Genomic DNA, 15,605 nt, shown 5'->3' with positions numbered 1-15,605 from the left:
CATTCACTTACGGTTAAAATCGGCTCCATTAACTCTGTTTCTCGCTCCATAGATGCTGCCTGACTTGCTGATTATTTAAAGCATCTTGTGTTTTTATTTCAGACTTCTGTTCCTGTTACACCTAGCATGTGTCCATCACAGTTCAAAGTGCCACATTTCGTTATGGACAAGGAAAAGTGCTTTTCTTTATTTTACACGATGTTTATCTAACTTGGGTCAGAAATATACCGGTAGTTACCAGCATCATTTAGACTGCTTCCACACAGGGAGTACCTTGAGCAGTGACTTCAATGGCACAGACTTGATTAACAATTAAACATCATAAGCTGAGCCACGAGCAAGGCCAGAGGGAGATCTGCAAGTATTAGTTTTTAAAAATGCCATGCTATTTCCCTCTGAGTAAGAGTATATACTGTCTTTAGTTAGAAGTTAGTGCTGGAGCTCCAGCACTGTTGTTTGAAAAGCACCCCGACAAGTGGAGGCAGCTTTCTGGTAGCTCACTCATTCCTCAATCGGGCGTCGGGTGGCAAGTTATTCAAAAGTTATTCATAAGTGCATCACCTCACACTTATCCGGATTAAATTCCATTTGCCATTGATCAGCCCGTCTATATCCTCCTGTAATCTAAGGCTATCCTCCTCACTATTTACCACCCCATCAATTTTCGTGTCATCTGCGAACTTACTGATCAACCCTCCTACATTCAAGTCTAAATCATTGCTGAAGTCCAAATAGACTACGTCAAATGCATTGCCCTCATCTACACACCTGGTCACCTCTTCGAAAAATTCAATCAAATTGGTCAGACATGACCTCCCCTTAACAAAACCATGCTGACTGTCCTTGATTAATCCCTGCCTCTCCAAGTGTAGATTAATTCTGTCCCTCAGAATTGCTTCCAATAGTTTTCCCACCACTGAGGTTAGAATGACTGGCCTGTAGTTCCCTGGTTTATCCCTTCTTGACTAACAGTACCACATTGGCTGTCCTCCAGTCCTCTGGCACCTCTCCTGTGACCAGAGAGGTATTGAAAATTATTGCCAGTGCCCCTGCTATCTCCTCCCTTAACTCATTCAACAGCCTGGGATACATTTCATTTGGGCCTGGAGATTTATCTATTTTTAAGCCTGCCAGACCACTTAGAACCTCCTCCCTTTCTATGCTAATTTCTTTAATTATATCACAGTCCTTCTGCCTGATTTCCATACCCACGTCATCCCTCTCACTTGTGAACACCAACACAAAGTATTCATTTAGAACCCTACCTAAGTCTTCCGGCTCCACACAAATTACCACTATGGTCCTTAATGGGCCCTGCTCTTTCCCTAGTTATCCTCTTACTCTTAATGTACTTGTAAAATAACTTTGGATTTTCCTTTATTTTACCTGTCAGTGTTTTTTCATGCCCCCTTTTTGCTCTCCTAATTTTCTTTAAGTTCCCCCCTACACATTCTATACTCCTCTAGGGCTTCTGCTGTTTTGAGCCCTTGGTACCTGCCATAAGCCTCCCTTTTTCTCTTTATCCAATCCTGTATATCCCTCAACATCCAGGGTTTCCTGAATTTGTTGGTCCTACCCTTTATCTTTACTGGAATATATTGGCCCTGTACTCTCCCTGTTTCCTTCTTGAATGAGTCCCACTGCTCTGATGCAGATTTACCTAAAAATAGCTGCTCCCAGTCCACTCTGGCCAAATCATATCTGATCTTATTAAAATCGGCCTTCCCCCAATTTAGAACTCTGATTTCTGGCCCATCCTTGTCCTTTTCCATAACTCCGTTAGATTCAAGGCTGTTATGCTCACTATCTGGGCTTGAGAGTCCTTCTGAGTCAGAGGCAAGAGTGCTACCAATTGAACCAAGGCTGACACTAAGTTGTTTGCATACCACTCATTTTGCATTGCTGTGACATGGAAACCACTTGGCAGCTACTCAGTGAACTGTACCAAAGCAAATATCAGAGAAGGAAGAGAAATTGTAATGGAAGTAATTGATTGGAAGACGCTTGGTCTCCACTAGTTAATCCCCATCCCTTGTAATAGCATGACTTGAAATCAGAAACACACATCAGGCAACAAATGATCAGAAACTGACGAAGAGCCTCCACTTTAGCCTGACAGACCTGCTGTGAATTTCCAATCTTTTCTCATTTTATTTCACATTTCTGGTTTTTGCAATACTTTTTTTTTAATTCCCTACAAAATGAAACATGTGGGCAACTTCATAGACCACAATATCACTGGTAAATACAAAGTAATACCATTTGAAATGACAGCCAGAACTAATCCTTCAGAGTGTAATTTGTAAGCATTAAGCTTCCCCCCACCGCCCCTACAAACAGCACCAATCTGGGACATGTAACAAAATATAATTCTGGACTAAAAGCTACAAACAGACTGTACCAAATTTTCCACAGTTATTTTGCAAAAGTTCAGGTACAGAGTGCACACTTGAAGTACAATCTGAAAATAGTGCATAAGAGAAGTTTAGTAGAAAGATTGGTATTTAAAGGGAGTGTCAAAAAATGGGACAGTTCAGAAGGCATTCTAATCCATTATCAGCTTTCGCTGAGGCTGAAAAAAAACAGGGGACTAAGATACCTTATGATATGCAGGATCTCAATCCAGAGATTTAAGGGTGGGAGACTGAAATTTTACATGCAGGACTCACCAACAATAACAATTTGCATTTATATAGTTCCTTTAACATAGTAAAAACAGCCCAAGGAGTTTCACAGACACAAATTGACACTGAACCAAATGGGGAGACATTAGCACAGAATACCAAATGTTTGGTCAAAGAGGTAGGTATTAAGAAGCAGAGTTGGAAAGATTTATGGAGGGAATTCCAGAGCTTAGGGCCTGTATGGCGGAAGGCACGGCCACCAATGGTGGAGTGAAGAAAGTGAGGGATGCACAAAAGACCCAAGTTGGAGGAATGGAGAGTTTGAGAAGGTTCTTGAAGAAATAGGGAGGGGCAAAGCGCAGAGGGGTTTGAACATAAGGATGAGAATTTTAAAATTGAAGTGTTGCCGAACTGGGAGCCAATGGAGGTTTGCAAGCACAGTGGTGATGGGTAAATGGGACTTGGTACAAGTTAGGAAACAGACAACATAGTTTTGCACTTTGCATGAGCTCAAGTTAACATAGTGTGAAAGGTGAGAGGCTGGCCAGAAGAGCACTGAAATAGTCAAGTCTGGATATAACATAGATGAGCATCTCAAGAGGCAGATAGGATGATGCAGGGGCAGAGACAGAATATGTTACAACCATGGAAGTAGCCAGTTTTTGCGATGGGAGTGAATACTGGATTGAAAGCTCACTCAGGGTCAAAAAATAAGCTGAAGTTTTGAAATGTTTAGTTCAGCCTAAGGCAGTGGTCAAGGAGGAGGATGAAATCAGTGCCTAGGGATGAAAGTTAGTGGCAGGATTGAAAACAATGGTTTGGTCTTGCTTATATTCAATTGGAGAAAGTTTTGGCTCATCCAAGACTGGCTTCTAGACAACAGTCTGACAACACAGAGTCAGGAGCGGGTTGAGACAGGTGATGGTGAGGTGAAGCTGGGTATCATCAGTGTGGAAACTGACATTATAATTTCAAAGATCTCCAAATAAATGGGATGCAGAAAGGAAAAGAAAAAACTGGCAAGTCAGCACATTGGACCAGGTGGCAGTGTGAAGCCATTGTGGGATGGCAGAGCGTAGTTTCTGCTTTTAGTTGAGAGATACAGATGTGTTCCCACAGGTACAGGAAAAATAGGATAAGAATTTGCCTACTCCTTCTCCTAATCTTTTTGGAATATTCTACATTGTTATTTCTAGCTTATAGTTATAGAACATACAAATCAAAACCCCCAAGGCCCCCAACATTATCAATGGGATCTGCAGCTCTCAAAATAAGTAATACAAAGGCCCATGGTCAAGTTCTTACTTTTCTCTCAATTCAGTCCACCACTCTTCTCCCTCATCAACAAAGTACTCTTTTTTCCATCTCCCCTGGAAAACTGGCACTAATCTTCTACCACCCCACTACTCCACCCATTCCCCCCCTCCTAGTTCAAGCTGGTATTCTTCTTCCTCCCCGATTCAAACTTGCACTCATCTTCCCCCATCCCAGTTCAGGCTGGAACTTTCCCTCCCGTCTTGCTCAGTTAATGATGGTAAACCCTTTCGTCTCCCACCTCAAGGCGTCAGGCTCAGCATTTCCCCTTTTCCCCTAAACAGGGCCAAGTTAGTTGTAGCACTGAGGGAAAAAGGTGGGGGGGGGGCACTGATTTTTGTCAGCTTACAAGTTGCTATGTAGATACCATGTTTATCCATAAAACAATAACTTCACAATGTAATTCTTTCAATGTGGAGACGGAATTGGTGGCTTTAGAACATTCTGATGGACATGATGCAGACATAAGTGCAACTTGCTTCTTTCCACTTAACAGCACTGATGGCTATGTACAAAGTCTACAATGCCGTGTGGTCCAATATGTACCATGGCTCACCTGGATATGTAAATTTCACAGATAAAACTTATAAAATAAGGTCTCCAATGTGGATCACTTATATTTTTCAAATTGTTCAACACAAAAGTATTTCAGAAAAAAATCAGTTAATAAATGAGGTTAAGGTCAAGGCCTGGATTTTGCAAACTGGAGGGAATCTTACCGATCCGTAGCAGGGTGGGCATTCCACCTGCCCATTCCACTCTTCCCCGAACCGTATCCTCAGGCTAATGGCCATCATTGTGGTGGCCTCCCATCGGTATTTCTGGTCCTGCTGCGATATTCCTTTAATGCTGCATCTGCACTTTTAAAACAAAAAAAATTGTGGAATGCCAGTCTTAACCAAAAATGTTAATCCATCTCTTCTCTCTTAAATGTTGACTTACCTGCAGCATGTCTCTAGCACTTGATCTAGCTTTGATCCTGTGTTTTGAACCTGGCTGTAACTTATGTGGGCCTCATTATTTCTATTTGGAACAGTCAGATGACCAGTTTCATGAACTCAGTTGTTCCTCCCTCAGTTCATTCTCTGAATAAGTGAAAGATAATTTCTCTGTTAGTTTATTAATTGCTTTTGGCAGTGCTACTAGAAAATAGTCAATGAGAAAGATGCACAACTCAAGAAACAATGAGCAGCACACCTCTGCCTTCTGTAGTCACCAATGAATAAAATAAATACTTTGTCATTGAGCATAGCAACCACTTGCTGATGCCCTTTTCCATTATATTATCCTTTCACATATTTCATTTCTCACATACTTTATTTATAAGGTAGGCTCCAATCACCTCAGTCTTACAGCCCATTTTTTGCCCCTGAAGTTGAATTTTACCCTCACTGACTCAATTGTAACCCTTCCTCAAGGCAAAATTAATTCTTCCCTTTTCCTCTCTCCCAGGACAATATGCTCAAAAGGTGATGCAGGTCTTGTGCCAGGTGCTTGGGTAGTCTGATGATCTTGTAAACAGACAGGAAGATTCTAGTCTAGTCAGACTGGATGGCAGTATTTGCCAATTTATTCAGAAACCTGGGTGAAGGCCCATATTGCAGAACGTAACTGTGCTCAGGTTGAGAAGTGTAGGAAAGAAGTCAAGAGAGGGAACAATGGTTTGGGCAACACTTAAAAAGTAGTTTTTTTTTTAAATTTGGAGATTGAAATAAGAACAACTAGAAGGAAGGGAAAAGATCACTGCATTACCTTGGAAAGCGCAAGTAAGAGATGGTACAAGAAGTCTCAATCTTATCTGTGAAGAGGAGCCAACACCAACAATATTCTCCAATACAAAGCACTAGAGGGCGCCAGCACACCATCAATGGCTATCAGTATCAAATTCTCAAGAATACTGTATGAAGATCCTGAAGGGACATTTTCCACCCAGTAGCAAATTTTGTTTATCTTTTCCAAGCAGGATATATATTCTCCTGTTTCCCTCTGGAGGTCTCCCTTTGCCACACATCAGTTGAGAGAGTAACTACACAATCTATTTTCACTACTCTACCAATGGCTTGGTATCATTGCCCTGATGGGACACATTTAAGTGTGTGTGTGGGGGTGCAGAAAATTGAGATGCTGGTACCAGTCAATAAAATTGATGGTAAATGCCCTTGAGAAAATTGTGCACGCAGTCCAATTTGAGTAAATAGATAACCAGGGCAAGGCCGAGAGTTTATGGAGGCATCATAAAAATTCCAGTCAAAGCAGCTAATGATTTTGAACTTTAAAAATCAATGTTTATCTTTAAATTGCAAAAGTTGTGCAATTTAAAAACTCTTGAAACATCTGAAAGTTTGTGTTAGACTGAAAAATCCAATATTAAACTAAAAGGTCAAAAAGGCAAAATAGAAACAAGCCAGCACAGTACAGAACCAGACTGTCAGCATCCGAAAACATTAACAGTTTCAGGTATAGCCTCTCCGTCAAAGTTGATAAAGGTAAAAGTAGTCTTTAATGAGTCACAAAGACAAGATCAGCATATTTACACAGTAGGTCTGAGTTTTTAAGCAATATCCCAAAAGATGCCTTTGCAGAAGGCTGAGAACTAGAGAGTTCTGCAGCCATTAGAAAAGGCTGAAAATAATCATCTCACTCAAGTCTACAGTTTGCTCCTGAGGTCCAGTAGATTATTGGACTGTAAGAAATATCTCCTGAAGATATTTTAGTCCCCTGTGGATTGATTCAACCTTTGTCCAAGAATTTATGTTACCAGTAACTTGCTGTGTATTTCTGCTTCTGTGTAATTATGTTGTAAATGGATCTCACTTTATTAGTTTTAGCTGGAATGCAACAGTCCAACAAGCATGTCATTTACTGCCTTTCAAGCTAGATAGGTGTGTACAGGGAACACCCAACTTAATCTCCACAAGTTATAGTATAACTAAAGAAGAATGGTTAGTCCTATCGTCACATTTACAACACACATTTGGGCATAGGCATCTCTTCAGTGCAGTACTGAGGGAGCGCTGCACTGTTGGAGGTGCCATCTTTCAGCTGAGATGTTAAACCAAGGTTCCATCTGTCCTCTCAAGTGGGCATAAAAGATCCCATGGCACTATTCAAAAGGGGGGTAGGGGAGTTCTCCCCGTCTCCTGGCCAATATTTATCCCTCAATCAACATCATAAATGATCTGATCATTCTCCTCTTTTGTGGAAGCTTGCTTGTGCAAATTGGTGTGTGTTTCCAACAGTGATTCCACTTAAATACTTCATCGGCTGTAAAGCAATCTGGGATGTCCGGAGGTTGTGAAATGTGCTATATAAATGCAAATTCTTATTTATTTCTTGATGCCATCACAGCTCAAATTGGTAGAAATGGGTAGTTTTGGCTTTTTGTTTGCAGACTTAAGGAAAGGGGAATCACTGATTTGATACAAAGCTCATTTTATATTTCAGTTCAGCCTTCCCTTCCCCTCTCAAAAATAAGCCTTCAGAGATCAAACACTTTGCCACTTAAAAGCACTTACATGAGGGTCAATATGGCTATTGCCAATATTATGGAGATCCAGCAGAATAGTTTGTGGGACCTTGCTGTGTACAGAATGGCTGTTAACCTGGTTTGCTCTTCAAAGTAATTAATTGTAGGTGAAACACTTGGAGTTACAATAAGGTGCTATATTTCACCAAAGCACCTTTCTTCTTAGAGTTCTTTTTCTCCACAGCATTGCTCCATTCTACTTAGGCTTCTGAAAGATAAAATGTATTCACTTTGCAGGATAACTACAGACAGCAAATACAAGGAGAACTTTCACATGACATTTTCTTGCAGATTTTTCCTAGTGCATCTGTACTGAGCATGAGGGAGACCTCTAAAGTTTTGAAGTTGGAACAGCTCTACACACTTAACTGTAAATTGAAATTAGAATAGAGGTTTTCTTACTTTAATAAATAGAAACTGCAAACTTCTACCTCAACCTAACCTCAACAAGATCAGTGCACTTACCGCTTGCCAAAAGTACCAGACTAAAGTCATTTGGATTGTGCATTTAACAAGAGGTTTATGTTTATTTCAAGTGAGGCAACTAAACATTTTTCATCGATGATTACTTCGGTGCTGCTTCATGCTCTCGTCTGGATCTGGAAAAATTTGCTTCCAATTTCCACCCCTCCATCTTTTTCATGTGGTCCATCACTGACACTTCCCTTCCCTTCCTTGACCTCTCTGTCTCAATTTCTGGTGATAGACTGTCCACCAATATTCATTACAAGCCTACCGACTCCCACAGCTACCTCGACTACAGCTCCTCACACCCCACTTCCTGTAAGGACTCCATCCCATTCTCTCAGTTCCTTCGCCTCCGTCACATCTGTTCTGATGATGCCGCTTTCCAAACAGTTCCTCTGACATGTCTTCCTTCTTCCTTAACCAAGGTTTTCCACCCATGGTGGTCGACAGGGCCCTCAACCGTGTCCAGCCCATCTCCCACACATCTGCTCTCACACCTTCCTCTCCCTCCCAGAACCATGAAAGGGTCCCCCTTGTCCTCACTTATCACCCCATCAGCCTCTGCGTTCAAAGGATCATCCTCCGCTACTTCCGCCAATTCCAGCATGATGCCACCACCAAACACATCTTCCCTTCACCCCCCCCGGCGGCATTCCGCAGGGATCATTCCCTCCAGGACACCCTGGTCCACTCCTCTATCACCCCCTTCACCTCAATCCCCTCCCATGGCACCTTCCCATCCAACCGCGAAGGTGCAACACCTGCCCCTTTACTTCCCCCCTCCTCAGCGTCCAAGGGCTCAAACACTCCTTTCAAGTGAAGCAGCATTTCACTTGCACTTCCCTCAATTTAGTCGACTGCATTCGCTGCTCCCAATGCAGTCTCCTCTACATTGGAGAGACCAAACGCAGACTGGGTGACCGCTTTGTGGAACACCTTTGGTCTGTCCGCAAGCATGACCCAGACCTCCCTGTCACTTGCCATTTCAACACACCACCCTGCTCTCATGCCCACATGTCCCTCCTTGGCCTACTGCAACATTCCAGTGAAGCTCAACGCAAATTGGAGGAACAGCACCTCATCTTCCGACTAGGCACTTTACAGCCTTCCGGGCTGAATATTGAGTTCAACAATTTCAGATCATGAACTCTCTCCTTCATCCCCACCCCCTTTCCGATCCTCCTTTTTCCAATAATTTATAAAAAAATGTTTATTTTCCCACCTATTTTTAAATTTATTTCGATCTATCATTTTATCTCCACCTTTTAGCCCATTTCAATCCCTTCCCCCCACCCCACCCCCACTAGGGCCATCTGCCACTAGCTTATTCTGCTTGCTACCCTTAATGTCCCCAATAGCACATTCCTTAGATAATATCACACCGTCAACACCCCTTTGTCCTTTTGTCTATGACAGCTTTGGCAGTCTCTTCTTTGCCTCCACCTATCACTGGCCCTCTATCCAGCTCTACTTGTCCCACCCCCCTCTACCAGCTTATATTTCACCTCATTTCTCTATTTCCTTAGTTCTGTTGAAGAGTCATACGGACTCGAAACATTAACTGTGTTCCTCTCCGCAGATGCTGCCAGACCTGCTGAGTTTTTCCAGGTATTTTTGTAAATATTTTTCTTGGTTATGTAGTATACAAGAGAAATGACAAGACTGATTCTTTGTCAAAGAGCTACATCTACGGGGCCATTTTGTCAGTAATCAACACTAACTGTTAAGTGGTGTGGTCTCCACACAATGACATTTCAGCAGCTTCTCTGTGTATTCCCAATTCTTTGAAGAACATCATCCAAAAGGATGCCTGAAGCCATCGGTGAGCACAAGGTCAAATTTTTCAGTCGACTTGAAGGAGAAACCACAAGCCAATTTTGTATTTAAAAGCACAGAGGAGATAGAAGAGATTCCAGAGACCAGGCATCAAAAACTACTAGATTCAATGTATGATTTTTATCCAGGTTCTAGCAGAAAGAAAAGAGGAAAAGTACATTTTCAAAATCTAAACAATATTGGATTGACTTCCAATTTTCTTTCACTCCCATTTTCATTGCTATTCGTACAACGCCAGAGAAACTATGTTTCAGGTAAGTAAACAGCTTAATCGATAGCAGAAGAGGTTTAACGGGAAATAAGGGGCTGTAGGAAGAATTATGAATACGGTTTTTTTTCTTTCAAATTGATAAAGTCCAGTTATTAGAGGATCCCATCACTTGCCAGGGGCAAATCATGGCTTGGTTACAAAACTAATCTTGGAGAGCTTACGTGTCCCTTGCAGTCCACATTACCTTATAGGTTACACAAACAAGTCATTCATTTAAACACAGTTCCCCCAGAACAAGAGAGTAACCAGCAACCTCAAGTACAATCCTGTTAATGCTTTTGCTTTCCGGGTGGAGTGGGGGAGGGGGTGGGGGGGGAGGGAGGTCCATCTTTCAATTTATATAATCCTGTGGGAATAACATCCTGGGGGTTACCATTGACCAGAAACTGAACTGGACCAGCCATATAAATACTGTGGCCACAAGAGCAGGTCAGAGGATGGGAATTCTGCGGCGAGTATCTCACCTCCTGACTCCCCAAAGCCTGTCCATCATCTACAAGGTACAAGTCAGGAGTGTGATGGAATACTCTCCACTTGCCTGGATGAGCACAGCTCCAACACTCAAGAAGCTTAACACCATCCTGGACAAAGCAGCCCACTTGATTGGCACCCCATCCACAAACATTCACTCCCTCCACCACCTACACACAGTAGCAGCAGTGTGTACCATCTACAAGATGCACTGCAGGAATTCACCAAGGCTCCTTCGACAGCACCTTCTAAACCTGTGACCTTTACCATCTAGGTGGACAAGGGCAGCAGACACATGGGAACACCACCACCTGCAAGTTCCCCTCCAAGTCACTCACCATCTTGACTTGGAACTATATCACCATTGCTTCACTGTCACTGGGTCAAAATCTGGAACTCCCTAACAGCACTGTGGATGTACCTACACTACATGGGGAAGTTTGGGATGGGCAATAAATGCTGGCCCAGCCAGCGATGCCACATCCCATGAAAGAATAAAAATATGATATTAGATATAATGATTGACAATCCTTTTGGCCAATAAAGCAGCTACCCTGTCAGTACAATCAACCAACTCAGGAGAGGAGGTCAAAATGATATCAAAGCTTGAAAGAGTGTTCATAGATGACTAACAATGTAAGTTTGGACTCATAAATGTTCCTCTTTTCTTCTGGCTGATGTGGTGGTCAGGACCTCTCCAAAAAGCACCCTAGAAGAGGATACTGCTAATAATAATGCATATGAATAAACATTCACTGTTTTTATTTCAGACTTACAACATTTGCTGTTTCTACCTCTTGATGAACACATTGCTGATTGAATTACTGACCTTTCCTGCAACCACAAAAAAATAGAAGTACCCATAGTTACATGAACAACACTAAAAATACGATTTGGTTGCATTTAATTTAAATCTCATGTTCACATGTGTGAATGCTTCCCCAAATCAGTGGAATAATAGTCATATTAATATTTCCAGCCCCAAATGGACTCTCAGCTTGTACAGATGCAGGGTTCTTGTGCATGTGTAATGTACTCACTGACTGCTTATCCATCAAAGTCTGTTGATTGTACCAGCTCAATTCAGATCATAAACTTTATCTTTTTTTCTGCCTATTAGATGATCTCTTGTAGCAATGCACATGGGGAGTCAAGGTGTAGTCTTCAGGTAAAATTAAGTTAGAGGGCCAAGAATAATTGGACCAGGGTGCAGAGATGGAGTTCAAACCCTATTTCAAGGCATATATTCTACTCTCATTTTGCATCATAACTAATGATAGTTAAATTTCAATAGGTTGAAGCAGAGTTTCTCTGCAGTACAGGTTGCAAAGGTCCATAATTTCACCCAAAATTGGGCAAGGTCATGGCAGAGAATGTCAGAAAATTCAGATGTTGAGGCCGCTACCACTGCCTCACCTGGGAATTCCCACTCCTTGTCTAACTGTTGCATTTGAGATGGTGGTTGCAGGGAAAATATGACCCTCAGTAACTCCCCTTCCCCCATAACTCTCATTTCCCCCCCCAGCCCATTGCATCTCCACCCCTTCATCTTCAGATTATTCATTACTTAAAATCCTTCCTACCACCCACTCACTCTTATCATTACGTTCTCTTTCCCTTTGAACTGCCCACTCAATCCCTGTGTCTGCCTCTCCCCTTTAAGCCACTGGAACTAATTTTCCCTCAAGTCTCCATCCACATTAACTCACTTCCTCCAAGGTGGGCTCCTGATAGCCTCCTCAACCAGCTTCACACCTCCCTTCCCACCTCTTGCATGTTTCCCTCAGAGGCTTTCATTTGCTTTCCATATTGAACTCGTCTTTTTCTTTCTAAAAAATATCAAATTAGAATGAGGAAAAAAAACTGTCTCCCATCCTCTCTCTGACCCAAGCCTCTCTCTCACTCACTTTCTCTGATTCTAGTCTCTCTCTCCCCCTCAGTTAAATACACTTCATGAGTTTGTAGAATGCAAAACAAAAGCTAATATAAGAACACTGTCACCTCTTAATCTCTCAGTGAAAAAAACTCAATGTAAATTTCGCCTCAGTAAAGCTGCTGAAATTTTTCCTCTTACTATTCACAATTATGAAAATATGCAGAAAATGGGAATAAAGAACAGTATGGATGCATCAAGAAAAATTTGATACACTGCAGATGCTCAGAATGCACAATCCAAATTCAGATTAGAATCACAGTTTTAGTTGAAAATATGGGCAGTATGGTGGTGCAGTGGTTAGCACTAGTGCTTCACAGCTCTAGGGATCTGGATTTGATTCTGACGTTGGGTGTCTGTCTGTGTGGAGTTTGCACATTCTCCCTGTGTCTGTGTGGGTTAGGTTCTCTGGTTTCCTCCCACTATCCAAAGACGTGGTTAGGTGAATTGGCTACGGTTAAATTGCCCCTTAGTGTGGGTGTGTGTGCGTCTGAGTGCGTGTGCCCTGTGATCGACTGGTGTACCGTCCTGGGTGTACCCTGCCTAGCGCCCATCCCCTGTTGGGATAGGCTCCGACTCCCCGGGACCCTGAATTGGATAGAGTGGTTCTGGAAAAGTGGGTGAGTTGAAAATATAAAGTCCAAGCACAGGTTTCTGGGAGAAGCTGAGACCTTCAAGTAGAATCTTTAATGATGGCATAAAAAGACTATTTGATGGGTGAATTTAATCATGTTATTGTGAAGTCTGTAATTTTATTTTTGGTTCATCTTATTTAAACCGTAATTTTGGACACTAGAAATATCCTGTACTAATTTAAAATGGCGGCTGAAAAAAATTCAGGAAGCATTTTGAGTCAGCTGTGGGAGCCCCATTGCACAATCTCAGGGTAACAGACTTAAAATAGCAGCAATTGTGTGACATACAGTGGAGCAACTTTTGACATTGAAAATACCTACCATTGCACCACCTACAGCAGTAACAAGTACTGCAGATACTTTACAATAAGGCCATAAGGCCAGTTAGCTTACTTAACATCTGTGGTAGGGAATACTTTTAGGGTCTTTAATTAAGGATCAAGTTACCATATATCTAGCTTACTGGAAAATAATTAAAATAGAAAATAACTAACAAATTGAATTACAGGAAGAAATTCCCAAAATATTTTTTAAAATCTTGGAATGCAAAGCAATAAAAAACGAATGACTTTTTAAGTCATCATGAACCAGGCCCTAACATAATGAGACATTTGAATTTGGATAGGGGATTTGCATATTCTTTACAGGTGTAGAAGTGGAAACTATCTAAATCGATTTCTTCATTACATACATACAAACATACGGATTAGGAGCAGTAGTAGGCCATTTGTCCCCCTTCAGCCTGCTCCATCATTTGATAAGATCAAGGCTGATCTGATTGTGGCCTCAACTCCACTTTCCTGCCTCACAACCCTCAGAGAAAAAAAGTTCTCCTCATCTCTCTTAAATGGGAGGCCTCTTATTTTTAAATTGTGTCTCCTAGTTCTAGTTTCTCCCACAAGGGGAAACATCCTTTCAGCATCCACCCTGTCAACACCCCTCAGGATCTCATTTGTTTCAATATCATCTCTCATCCTTCTAAACTCCAATAGATACAGGTCCAACCTTTCCTCATAAGATGACCCCTTCATCCCAGGAATCAGTCGAGTGAACCTTCTCTGAACTGCTTCTGACACAATTATATCCTTTTTCACATAAGGAGACCAAAACAGTAGTTTCCCAGATCTGGTCTTACCAATGCCCCATATAACTAGCAAAACTTCCCTTTTATATTCCCCTTGCAATAAACACCAACATTCAATTTGCCTTCCTAATCACTTGCTGCATCCAAATGCTAACATTTGGTGCTTAATGTACCAGGATACCCAGATTCCTCTGTACCTCAGAGTTCTGCAACTCTCTACTTAAATAATGTGCCGTTTTTCTATTCTTCCTACCAAAGTGGACAAGTTCACATTTTCACATTATACTCCATCTGCCAAATTTTTGCCCACTCATTTACCTATATCCCTTTGCAGACTCCTTATGTCCTGCTCAGTATTTTGGCTGGGGTTACCAACGACTAGATGGACACAATTTAATTGGTAAGAGCTATTAAGTCCAGGATTTTCCACTTTAAGGCAATCTTTCTCCTGGAACATGCCTTGAGTGCAAACCAATTCTAAAACAGCAAGTACTCACATTTACCACCATGTGCATGGCACAATTTTAATTATGTTTGCACAGCAAGTATTAGATAGATCTTCAATGAGGATTATATTTGGGGATCTTCACATAGAGTTAATAGAAAAATGACACAAAATTAACAGCACAGAAACAGGCCATTTGGCCAAATTGGTGTATGCCCAACACTAGCCTCCTCTCCTCTCATCTCATCTGATCAATATATCTTTCTATTTCCTTTCTCCCTCATGTGTTATCCAACTTCCCACTTAAATGCAGCTACGCTATTTGTCTCGACCACTCCCTGTGGTAGCAAGTCCCACATTCTCACCACTCCCTGGGCAAAGAAGTTTCTCCTGAATTCTCTATTGGATTTATTAGTGACTATCTCATATTTTTGTATATAACGCTGTTCCTCTCTCCACTGGTGCTGCCAGACCTGCTGCGTTTATCTTAGCCCTTTATGTCTTTATTTCAGATCTCCAGCCCCTGCAGTATTTTGCTTTCCCAGTATCTTATATTTATGGCCCGCTAGCTCTGGTCTCCCCCAATAAGTGGAAACATTTTCTCTACATCTATCCTATCGAAACCTTTCATAATCCTAAAGGCCATCATTCAGATCATCCCTCACTCTCCTGGAAGAGTACTTAGATGAGACAGATACAAATTTAAATTTAAGCTAGTTTTCTGTCAAATTTTCAAAGGGTTAGTGTGGGTAGACTAGCACGCCCTGAAATGTTTATGGAAGGTTGTGTAAGAAAATGCTTGTGCTGTTTTCCCTTTAATGATAGGCACTGATATAAAATACTAAATAAAGTCAGAAAATACAAACAGCAGTTGAAAAACATAGCTTAATGTTTCGGGTAAGCTCTAACATCATAACTGAGTCATTTAAGTTAATTGAACCCTTAAAAATAATACTTCCCTGCTAAGAATAGAACCTTTTTTTCCTCGGACATGCACC

The 15,605-nt window shown here is 41.6% G+C and overlaps 1 protein-coding gene across 1 annotated transcript in view; it reads right to left on the bottom strand.

Moving 5' to 3' along the window:
• The window catches only part of LOC144672764 (arf-GAP with GTPase, ANK repeat and PH domain-containing protein 1-like), a 154,157-nt gene extending 138,572 nt beyond the window's left edge, over positions 1 to 15,585 (bottom strand). Inside the window, exon 1 of the mRNA XM_078534730.1 lies at positions 11,287 to 15,585. The gene's annotated coding sequence lies outside the window, so the exon portion shown is untranslated. The remainder of the gene's footprint in view (positions 1 to 11,286) is intronic.
• Between the last annotated feature and the right edge of the window lie 20 nt (positions 15,586 to 15,605).

Source organism: Cetorhinus maximus, chromosome X (genome assembly GCF_964194155.1).
Source record: "Cetorhinus maximus chromosome X, sCetMax3.hap1.1, whole genome shotgun sequence".
Classification (NCBI taxonomy): Eukaryota; Metazoa; Chordata; class Chondrichthyes; order Lamniformes; family Cetorhinidae; genus Cetorhinus; species Cetorhinus maximus.
The sequence above is the reverse complement of the archived record's forward strand: the minus strand, read 5'-3'. Positions and strand labels throughout refer to the sequence as shown.